Raw genomic sequence first — 12,399 nt, forward strand, 5'->3', positions numbered from 1 at the left:
CGCCTGACAGGTATCGCGTGTGAGCCCTAACGGTGACGTGCGAGCCCTAACGGCAAGTTACGTGTCGTCATCATTCTGGATTGTGCGGCGTACTACGCCACTTTTCGCGTTGTGATGAATATGGTCGCGATAAGACATGCGCGAAGATAGTGGCACTTGTTGCGGAAATTTCTCGTCGTAAGGCCGATAGCGACTACACGAAAAAGACTACACGAAAAAGCGAGCTCGATGCTTTTATGCCTTGCTTGCTCATGAGGTACCTGTGGTAGCAAACTGCTCATTATATCAGCGCAGGAGTGACCACTTTACTTCGGCACGCGCACTAAAGCAGTATAAAAAAGTTCGTTTGCGAAATGTTTGCTCCTGTGAGCAATAAGGGAAACACGAGGGCACGCGCATGCGCCGGAGGGGACAGCGCACAGGAAACTTGCTTGTGTATGTAGGGCTTCGTGTCAATTTTGTTACTTGTTTTGGGCTCACGGAACGCACTGTACGTGGCACAGGCAAAAAGCCGACTACGTTGAAAGGTGGGAGCGAGGAGTTGCCTTGGAGTCCCTCAGCCAGCGTCAAACAAGAAAGTGCTCTACGAAGCTGAGTCACGCCCTCTACGACTTCAGGCTTCCCAGGCTCTAATGATCCAGCTACTACGATTGAGTGAGTCTACGCCCGGTAGAGCCGTCTTACGACGTATAGGTAACAGACCGCGCTCACATTTTTATGCAGCACTGAACACGCTTCGCGTATTAGGATTGCGCTGCTCGAGACAGAGGAAAAGATAGAACCACCCTGGACATTCGAGGACATCACATGCAACTTAAATGTACCACGATTGCAGTCAAAGAGCTGCATTCCATCTGCAGAAGCCAAGTCATTAGTCCTGGAACACCTGAACACGACTTACCCGAATCACCTACAAGTATACACAGATGGCTCTGTCAAGGCAGACGAAGACCGCTGCGCAGCTGCATTCTATATTCCCTCTCTAAGATATACGTGGTCTGGCCGTCTGGACTGTATAGCCTCGTCGACAACTGTGGAAGGCGTAGCAATAGCTTGTGCTCTGCGCAAACTAAAGACGTTGCCTCCGCAGAATGTAGTTGTCCTTACGGACTCCAAGGCCACGTTACAACAAGTATACCGTGGTCTGCCATCCCTAAAGTTCCCACGCAAATCACTAGCCATCATGAAAGAACTCAACAACAAACGCTTCACAGTAAAGTTTCAGTGGACTCCCTCCCACATTGGTATCTCAGGAAACGAAAAAAAACTGATGCGCTTGCATACGCAGCGCTCTGTCATCCTCCCAAAATCAAGGCTCCAAAGAGTAATCAATTGCAAGAATCTGACATTCCAAATCACTTTGCGTCGCTTTAGGTTCCACCGCATATCCCCTGCGTAACCAAGAGATTGCACCGAGAGGAACCCTCACTTTTATATCGAATAAGGACAGGATCTGCTAGTACACCGGCCTGGTTATTTAAGACGGGACGAATCAATTCTCCGAACTGTGCGGCATGCAACGAGACAGGAGACATTGAGCACTTTCTGTGGTCCTGCCAGCAATTCCAAGATGAAAGGGACGCTCTCCTGAAGAATATGCAAAAAAAAAGGACCTTCCGTGTGCGCGCCTGCAACACCTTAGATTTCCCGAGGGATCAGTTATAGCCCGCAAAGAAACTTCACGTCTCCTTATCGATTTCTTTAAGAGAGACTGGTTTGATGGACATATGGTGAAACCCTTCAGCGGCATTGTGCGAGACGCTCGTGCGGAGCAATTGCCGGCCTTGATCGCCAGGCTAAACCCGCCTGTCGCTACAATTCACCACCACCACCACTACCACCACCACCACCACCACCCTCCCCACGGGTTGAGTTGGCCAAGGCTACTACTGTTTCTTCTGCCGTATCTATTTCACTTGTTAAGATGCTAGCTGCCATTCTCTCTTCCCCTTTGCAGTCCACAACGCTGATCGTATGAGCCGAAATTCCTGTATATTTCGCTGCATTGGTGTATAACGTGTGTCCGGATTTCGGCCATAGGTTTTTCGGAGAGACTCTATTCTGGCTTCTTCCTTCATGGTGGGTTGGATTAAAGGGGCCGTTATTATTGCATTGCAAGATGCGAATTATAGTTATTGCATTGGGGATTAGCGTAAATAGTGCAAGCAGTGCGGAAGGGGATCATACTTGTTAGATGACTTTTTTTGTATCTTGAGCATAGAGCGCTTCTGTAGCCAGTAATTATTTATGCGCGATATGGGTGTTTGTACTGACCTCGGAGTCCAAAGTCACCACCTCTGCGAAAAGCACACCGGCCGCGATTTCCGTTAGTGAAAACATTTAATAATGCTTCCGAAGCAGGAGTCCACGCATAAGGCAAGAACAGTACAATGTTGCATGAGAAAATTTAAAACCTGCTGCGTTAGTACATGCGCCTTATTGCGGCATTTCAGACCTTGGTACACGCGTTCTGCGGCAGCGAAACTTTCGTCGTCATTGGAATCGTCATAGATGCCATATTGGTATCAAATGTGCAAGGAACGGTCCCAACATACGCTGCCAGGTTTAGAGTGGGACATCAGAGTATATTAGGGGTCTTGTGGCGTGAATTCGAGAATTGGTTGTCTGGTTACACTGCAGGACACGTCATTGGCATATGAAATCGGTTCCGGCTAGCACACCGCACATTTCATAGAGGTCTACAGCTTTCATGCGCAGTAGGCCTTCATGGGACCTCACGTCTATAGTCTCTGCATCTGATGAATATTTGATTAACTATGGTACGACAACCGGGATGTGGTGTCATATTCTGCGCTTGCATATGAGAACTACCTGATGTGCAAATGCATAAGGATGCATAATTCTTGTTGCGTAACAGTGTTTTGTGTGATTTGGAATCTATTTCTCTCCACTAGCACGCAGTCGATCACAAAGACAGTCATCAGGGGACGTCGGGTAGCACCGTTGCATGGCCTACGCTTTCTTGCTACCAATACATTTGTTTACATGTAGTCATGCTAAGCAGGAAGACGTCAGTATACGACGCGTTAATTATGCGCTGATGTTCTAGTGACATTTATGGCTTGATTTTAGATGTGGCAAGCATTGTATTGTGCTTGAACATCCCTCTTTCAACAGCTAGCGATGCACGATTTACAGATAAAACAAATGACTAAGAACTTGAAAGGGCAGGGCTAATAGGCAACTCTAAAATGAATACGACTAACAACTTGGCTAAAACACGTTGGCGGGCTAGTTGGTTTGAATACATAATAGAACCAGTAAGCGCAACTGACCGAAGACGTAGAAAGAAACGTAGAAGAAAAAGCGCTGTCTCTGTATATGTGTTTATTTCTGCGTCCTCGTACAGTCACGCTTACACATTCTGCCAAAGATGACTAACAAATAAAGCAAGCACCAATAGCTTCGCTAAAGAATAACAATTTAAGCTTGATAATCAACTCCTGGAATGACTGGGAAGACGCTGCATGGCCATAGAAGACACTAGTTTGTCACAAAAGAAATATATGATATAAAAAAAATGTTTTAATACATTTTGTAGACGCTTCTCAAGATTGTGCAGTAGCTTATGAACGCCCCTCAAAGAAAAAGACGAGTAGTAAATGTGACATGTAAATGTATACCTGCGCAATAGCAATGCAGGGCTGCTCTTTCTAATTTTGCCCCTGCAGCGACGCTAAAGAGCAGACGACGCGCAGCGTTGTAGAAGGCAGGGGGTTATTTTCCTCTCGTGATCCGGCATGTGCTGTAGCATTTCAATCACGAGAGCTCTACCAAAACAGTCATCAAAATACAAAATTGTTTATTTGTACCGAGAATTTCGCGTTTTAGAAGCACGTTTTTTTGAGCGAGACTATTTTAGTTGCGGAGGCAATCGGCTGTCGCGTTTGGGTCATGTGAGCGGAGCTGTGGCGTTCTAGATGAGAATAAAAGGAAGCAGTTTCATTAGGTTCATTTATTAATGCGAAAGCTTTATACGTCCCATGAGGCAGAATTGCCGGCGTTGTAGGCAACGAATGGTACCAAAGCTCATGATCATCAATGACGTCATCAGCGTTTTGTATGACATCAGTTGTAATACAGAATTAAAGTTAGAACAAGTTAGAGTAAAGTGCCTTAAGGTGGAGCGAAGTGAATTAAGATGAAGTAAGGAGAATGAAGTCGAATCAAAGTGGATTAATGGGGATTAAGGTTGGTACAAATTACAGCAAGGTGGATTAAGGGTAGTGCTAACTTGAGCAACTTAGATTAACGTCGGTACAAATTAGAGCAATATGAATCAAGGTGGATTAAAGTAGATTAAGACCAATTAAGGTTGGCACAAATTAGAGCAAGGTGGATTAGGATGTAGTTGTGAACGACACATGACAATGTCTGACGTCACTCATCACGAACGTAACCCATTTATCAGAGAAGTCACAATGATTTCGCATTCAAATCACTAAGGACACTTGATTCAATTTTTTTTTTTTCGTTTGGGATTTGGACAAGTCATGTAGTACGTAGTGCAGATAACCTGTGCCCGATGTCATAATAGCAGATGACGAGGAAGTATTTGCTCACATTGGAAACGGTCTTCAGCCGCAAACACCGTAACTTTCTCTCTAAAGGTCCAAATCTGAATGACCAAAATGGATACGAAGGGGATGGCGACGATGCTGAACTAGTCAAAGAATAAGACAGAGTGACGAAATTGAGAAATCCGTCGGTATATAATGGACTTGGTTGGCGATCGACAGTGGTAATTTGGTGCCTCTGGGCTATTGTCCTTACGTGGAATTGCATGGGCTGATTGCGATAATGTTACTCTCCCTAGTAGCCTATAAAAACTGTGCATCGCTACAGTGTTCGACTTATGAGGAACCACCACCGCTTTCATGCGTAATGAGTATTTAACGTGCTTCCTCGAGCTCCCTGTGTTTTACCACTGCATAAAAGTCCAGTGGGTAGCTGACTAGTCGTCAGTGAGCTCCACGGGTACTTTTCCACGAGAGAGGAGGGCGCTACTGCTTTCTTTTGAACAGTGGTGCGGGGCAAGGTTTATAGATTGGCACCAATAACGACACAAGAAAAAAGAGAGAGTAAAGACGACAAGGACTCTGAGCCGCGTCAAGCCGGCGACACGTTCGGTTAGCAATCGCTTGGAAAAAAAGCGCGGGAACAGCTGGCACCCCAGCTGCTGGCATGGCCTGACAACAGAGCCCGATGCGCGGCCCGACAGATAACGCGGCCGCTCATGAGGAGTTCCCGTGATCGACTCGTAGTGCATCGCCCTCGATGGAGACGCCCGAGGAAGGGAGTCGTTCAAATTACAACGTAGCTACGGTACGAAACTGCAGCTTCAGAAAAAAAATAAGAAAGTGGCCCTCGGCCGAAAGAGATCAGACCGCTAAAACAGTAGCTGCTAGCATGTATAGTAGTTATTCCACTTTTTTCCCCCATAAAGTGAGAGAATTAATTTTCGATGGAGTGGCTGGTTGACTGAATGAATGGCTGAGTCATTGAGTAATGAATGGACGGCTGTATAGCTTATTGAATTAAAATTAGCATATCGGAAACCTCTAGCACGAGAATGCTTTCACGCCCTACAAAGAAGCAAAATCAGGAAGATCGAGTCAAGGAGCTGTTCATGTCACAGATGAAAGGCCATATTATATTGCGGGCGAGGATACTGTTCAGTAACAGCCTTAAAAACGTGCTTTATAAGCGTCTAATAGCCGAGGAATTATGAAATATATAATTGCTTTAGTCTGTGATTGGTAGACTCTTTCGCTCCGAGAGTCACGATGCTGTTTTACTGATTCTACAGAAAAAGAAAGCGCTTGGTCGCGTTGATAACTGAATGAAAGGCGAATTTAAATTCTACACCAGAAACTAATGCATGCGTAATTCGCACCTCTGTTTCCTCTTCTTACCGTCGTAGTCAGTGAATATCTCGCGGTGACAACGCTGTGCTGAACGTCTCACCATACTGATAAAGGCTCGAGGCGCATGTATGGTTCTCGTGATGCGCGTGGATAGTAGCTAGCAAAGATAAACTGAGGCTACTGCGCGAGGGACCCCGGTCATAAGGAGGGCGTGTGGAGGACAATGATCGCGATGGGTCGTCATGAATGCAAGCAAGTGGGCGATAAGAGCAACGAATATCACTATATGTTGCCTTGCGCGCATGTTCTTATGAAGTGATCTCTCTCTCTCTCTCTCTTTTCCTCTCTTTTTGTCCTTAGGAAATGATTTGTTGTGTCCTGCTTGTCAATATTATAAAGCTTGACGGCAGAACCGCATCTTCAGGAGGTATAAAGCACAACTGCGCAGTCCCTATCGCATATTTTGTGTGGGACGCACAAACGGTGTGCGCCAAAGTCCTGTAGTGATATATATTTGTAACTTAGGGCTAGAAATGCAAGTCATTCCTAGCCCTAAGCCAGGTACAGAGTTATCTCTGCCGTGAACCACTGTTCACTGTTTTTTTTTTTCGAGATACTGCGAGAACTCGTAGCCCTCGTGTCTTAATACATGATGGATAGACACAGTTAACTAAATTTATGTAGTGCAAACGCTCAAAGCAGCACTGTGGCTATAAGTGGTGCCGTAGTAGACGGCTCTGAATCGACTGTGGCCGCTTTCGATTATTTAACGTGAATCAGAAATCCTACACGAGAGAGTTTCCGCATTCCGTACACGTCGAAATGCAGCTGATGCTGGTTGATACTCTAACTCGTGACCTCTTGATCAAAAGCAGAACACCATAGCCACTGAGCAACCGTGGCTTGTATAAAATATGCCACTGGGTTAGGACTGTGGCGAAGTAACCAAGGTAGCGCAGCTAGCCTGATTATTATTGAAAGATAAGCGATGTCAAAAGCTGAGTCCGAGGGCAAATAGAGAAACTGGACATGGCTAAGATATTTAATAGTGTTGCGGATTTCAGATAGAAACCCTGAAAAAAAAATAGCAGAGGTGCACATGGCATCAAATATGCGATTACAGTCGTGATGAAACAATATGGTTGTGAATGTTATAAAACGTTAGCCTACGTGCGAAAGCAGCACGCTGAAAACAAACTGTGACTGTTAACGTACAAAGCTGGCCGGCCACGGTCAATGACTCAAGCTTATCGCGAGGTTATGTCTAAGGAGTTACCAGGAGGCACGATTGCACCAACTGCACCTCAGGCTGACACAAGTGTTAGGTACCACGCAAGCATGAGAGTTGAATAGAAATTGACAGCGATGTTGTTGCAGCTTTAGCCTGTCCACAACAAATCCACTTTTGGAAGCACGTACACAGAAACGAGCAGAAAAAAGGCAAATGCCTGCGTGGCACATGCAGTACAGTCACAGCGTAAGCCGGAAGAGCGCCTTGATAGGACTCCCCAGTAAATTGAGTCGAGATGTTAATGCAAGTACTGAATATATAAAAATGCATGCAGGAATCATATAAACGTGAATTACTTGGATAATTATGGCTTTATGCGCACCACGATACGCATTTGCAATGTAAACTGCGCACGTATCTTTTTTGTATACATCCCCTTTATCTTCTTTTTCTTCTTAAGAAAACTTCTCTATTTAGCTTGTTTACATATCTCAGTTCTATCTCTTCTCTAAGTTCTGTAATCTCTCTAACTTCTTCTCTAACTTCTTTTCTAAATAAAATTCTTATCCAGAACAACAAATTACAGTATTTAGATCTGTGCTTAACGTTCCAGGAGGAGCACATCTGTTGGCACCATTCGCCTAGGGCAAAGAAACCACTGCTTGAATTTTATTCTTGTCATTCAAAACTTGTTAAACAGGGGATAGCATACTGAGCTCTTAGGTCTGCCATTGCTAAGTCGTGTCCACACAATATGCAACAAAGTTTTTCACAACAGATAGATAGGCTCGAGAAGGCTGGTTATCCTGTGCATTTGTTATCACTAACCTGCGAAAAGCTTTCGAAATGGGTAAAAAGCCCCGCTAAGAAACAAGAAAAGCAGAAAAAGAAAAAAAAAGGTTTGCTGTGGTGCCCTATGTACATAGGTTATCGCATGGTTTACGGAACGTGGCCAATAGATATGACGTCAATACAGTTTTCACGGTCCCCCGCAAATTGTCTATCATGTGCCCTATGATAAATAGGAAACTTGAACAGGGTGGCAAAAAAAGAAAAGATGATTGCGGCGTTAGACATGTGTCCCCTTTTGTGCCTTGTAACACTGGTATAGTTTATCAGATTTCACTTAAGTGCGGGAATAGTTACATTGGCCAGAGTGGCAGGTGCATTAATATTAGACTAAAAGAACACAAACAATGACTTAACAATCCTAATGCTTCACATCTGTGGCTTCACATTGTTTCAATTGCGATTGTAAGCCTTTGCTTGAAGACACAAAAATCCTTTCAAGACACAAATGGCAAACCACACGGGAAATAATCAAGGCATTTCACATAAAAAAATTAGGAGAGGCTTGCGTTAGCCACGCATCTTCTCTCTGTTAGAATGCGAATTTCAGTATCTTCAAAGCACGTGTGTTAATAGCAAGTAGTGTCTTTTTGTTGTTTTCTTTCTTGGCTTCCCTACCTTTTGATATGTTTAACTGATGTCTTTAGACCTTGTCATGTTCATATGCTGCGGTATTTTCAATCACCTATATATATGTTGCCAGTTTCAATAAAAATTTAGTTAAGAGTTAGCGCTCGTCCTGTCTGCTTCTAGTCTCTGTCCGTGTCACTTCGCGCTACAATCCAAGATCTTGATTTAATCAGGTACACAATATATGTTTTATCTAGCATTTTTGTAAAAATCTCCTCAAACTTCTTTTTATTCCTCCAACCTTCTTTAACGGTTTTTTACCGCTATATGTGCCTCTACTGCATGGCATTCTACCTGTTGTAATTATATGCAACTGCAATGTAAAATGTTCCCGTGTAGGCGCCACGCAGCGCGCCTGTCACATCGCGTGTCTCCTCGCACGCTAGGACGCGTATATAGGGCATCTTCCCGCTCTAGCAAGCGCTGGCGTGGCAATGAATGAAACGATGTATGTACAGGAACTATTTATATTATTATGAGCACCAGGTAGTCATAAGCGATAATAGATGTTCGAGCAGTACATACAAAAAAAAAAGTCACACAAAGCGACATCTTCACTCACAACAAGCACTTGAAAGGAGAAGTTAAACACGTAATCAAAGGTTGATACCAATCCGGCTGACATTCTTCTTCGTCGTAAATGCTGCTTAAATGCGTAATCATTTCAGCGAAATATGTTCTTGAGAAAAATGTTATTTCTGCATTTCGGTCTTGCATACGAGTTTTTCGTAGGCTATGCAAGCCCATCAGTAAAAACGTATTCTATGGTACATCATCGCATGGAACAACATATCGGATACTGTGAGATTTGTAACAAATACCATGTAAATGAAAAGCGCTGGCATGGCTCAGTGGTAGAGTACCTCACTCTCACGCAGCGGGCCCAGGTTTGATCCTATCGGGAATTGGGTACGGCAGTGCAGCATACTTCCTCATTCTTCTAGGCTGTCCGCCAAGCGCAAGGGCCTTGTTGAACTAAATTAATGTTTAAAAGCAAATTGCAGCAGAAAATGCGTAAGGTACGTCTTACACACCGCCCAACCCGCCGTGGTTGCTTAGTGGCTATGGTGTTGGGCTGCTAAGCACGAGGTCGCGGGATGGAATCCCGGCAACGGCGGCCGCATTTCGATGGGGGCTAAATGCGAGAACATCCGTGTACTTAGATTTACGTGCACGTTAAAGAACCCCAGGTGGTCGAAATTTCCGGAGTCCTCCACTACGACGTGCTTCATAATCAGAAGGTGGTTTTGGCACGTAAAGCCCTATAATTAAATTTTAATTTTTGCAGACATGATAGCATTGCATTCTAATTCGAATATACGAGAAAACAAAATTCTGTTACGCGGAAACTCAAACACAAACCCCTTTTCCAGCTGCCGTTTTGTGGGAGAGGACGACACGAAAAATTGCGACCAATTAGAGGCTACCAGCTTCGCTGTAAAACTTAAATTATGGGGTTTTACGTGCCAAAACCACTTTCTGATTATGAGGCACGCCGTAGTGGAGGACTCCGGAAATTTCGACCACCTGGGGTTCTTTAACGTGGACCTAAATCTAAGTACACGGGTGTTTTCGCATTTCGCCCCCATCGAAATGCGGCGCCGTGGCCGGGATTCGATCCCGCGACCTTGTGCTCAGAAGCCTAACACCATAGCCACCGAGCAACCACGGCGGGTTCGCTGTAAAACAGTTTCGCCCTTTAAGCGAAGCAGTGATGCTATAGCTGGCAAAATATAATGCACAGTGAGCTTTAGGCTGTCTCGTGCGGCGTTTCTTGAAGGGAAAATTTGCAGGTGCGAACAAGCTGTCTTCTTTCAAGAATTAAAAGAAGTATGAGTCGTATTGGTTTGTGTAAATTGCACCTCCCGTTCGTGAAGTGTAAAGGCTCAGCTTTTTATTATCCTCTTTACTATCCGGACTTAGCTACTGCTCTCTACTAAAGCAAACATCTGATTTGTTACTGCTGTTAAATTTATGTTCGGGCTACCCACTTTAGGAATGTAGTACAAATCGGGGGGGGCTACCCATCAAAAAGTCTTCACGCTGTCATTGAAGAAAGTAAGACGACGTCAGCGTCTTCTAGCCGAGCTAGAAAAAGACTAATGAGGCCGAAGCAGACGCCCTCAATTGTGGTCATTACATGTAAAAGAAAAAAAAGACTTGGTTTATGACAACCTCTACAACTGGGAAGGCGACGTGCTAGAATACGTACAAGGCGCGGACGTCAGCTTTATCCAATACACATACCTTGAGAAATCTTGGCAATTGTTGGAGCGATCGAGCTCTCGATTATCAGTATTCTGCACTGTTTCTACTGTTGTAGCATCGGCAGAATAACTGAGAGCTCGTTTTTTAATTGAGAAAATTAAACATGGCATTTATTGCAGTGAGTTACCGTTGTATGGAAGCTACACAACCAAAGGCGATCAATGCCACATTAGGAAGAACTAAAAAGTATGATTTGGATGAGTACCGATAAAGAGAACGATCATATTTGCCACTAAAAGGGGGAAACGACCTGCACTTAAGCAATTGAGGGTACGAATCCAGTTGAAATTGTTTGGCCATAGATGTCTTTCACGTGTACAATCATCCTGCTATATAGCATTGACGAAGAAACAACGGGCTCAGCATTGCGGTCCATCATTCTCGCCTTTCATAAACTGTGTAGTCATCACTAAAGAGAGAGAGAGAGCAAATGATAAATGAAAGGCAGGGAGGCTAACCAGGACTGAGCCTGGTTGGCTACCCTACACTTGGGAAAGGGAAATGGGAGGGAAAGAATAAGAGAAAGTCCACTGGGGATATCGATGGGTCACTCAGTCCGTATCACAGATGGTGGCTCAATCCGGTAGCTTTCAAATATCGCAGCAGCGACTTTGTGGCCTTGTCATTAGTAAAGCACATACCAAAGGGAATACCATCTGTATCAGGCACAATAAAAATCGAACGGTATGCATAGTTAAATCAAAGTTTTTTTTATCATATCTCCTTGCCGCAAGTCCGAAAACTGTATGGCATCTTTACTACTGATAAAACAACGTTCTATCGTTTCCGGTACATCGCAAAGACGGCAATGAACAGAGACCACAAAAATACCATTTTTATGTAGCCCGGTATTAACAAAAGCAATGAAAAAAAGAGAACAGCTGGAATTTAGAATCCTGCACTGCCAATCTCTTGGCCGTAAGTATGAATACTCAAGGCACAAGTGAACTTTTCTTTCTTTATAATTATCTCGCCAAGGGTTTTGTGCAGGGTTAACACGGCGACCGAAGCCCGCAATCGCGCTCCATGAGCGGCTTTTGAATTGTAATTGGGATGTGTGTACCACACGTCATGCTGGAAACACGAGAGAGATTTTATTTACAGGAAAGGCAGACAGGTCGACCTGCTACTCTGAAAACATAAGGTGCCGCAGGAAGGCACGCAGGAGGTCCTTTCTTTGTAGGTTCTCAAGAATATCTCTTTCATCGTGGCAGTTTAGATAACACCACAGTAAGTGCTCAATGTCTCGTCGCATGAAGTACAGTCCGGAGTCTCTCCTCTGCCACATGCATTACTAAATGTGCTTACCTTCTGGCAACACTAAGATGGATTCACAATGACACCTTAAAAACTGAACAGTGCAATTTTAACGAATGACATAGACGGAAGGGGCACGGCGCTGCCTCCCTGTCTTTCGCGCAGCTTGTTTACGCTACTCCGTTCTTTATACACTTACTTAATTGACTTATTAAAGATAATGTCTTTCTTAACGAGCTACCCCACTTTTCCGTGCATGTTTGTAGCCTTTATCGT

General features: G+C 44.4%; 1 protein-coding gene across 1 annotated transcript in view; it reads right to left on the bottom strand.

Annotated features, from left to right (window-relative positions):
* Window positions 1-12,399, bottom strand: part of LOC126531623 (uncharacterized) — an 88,246-nt gene that overhangs the window by 42,242 nt on the left and 33,605 nt on the right. The window lies entirely within an intron of this gene.

Source organism: Dermacentor andersoni, chromosome 5 (assembly GCF_023375885.2).
Source record: "Dermacentor andersoni chromosome 5, qqDerAnde1_hic_scaffold, whole genome shotgun sequence".
NCBI lineage: Eukaryota > Metazoa > Arthropoda > Arachnida > Ixodida > Ixodidae > Dermacentor > Dermacentor andersoni.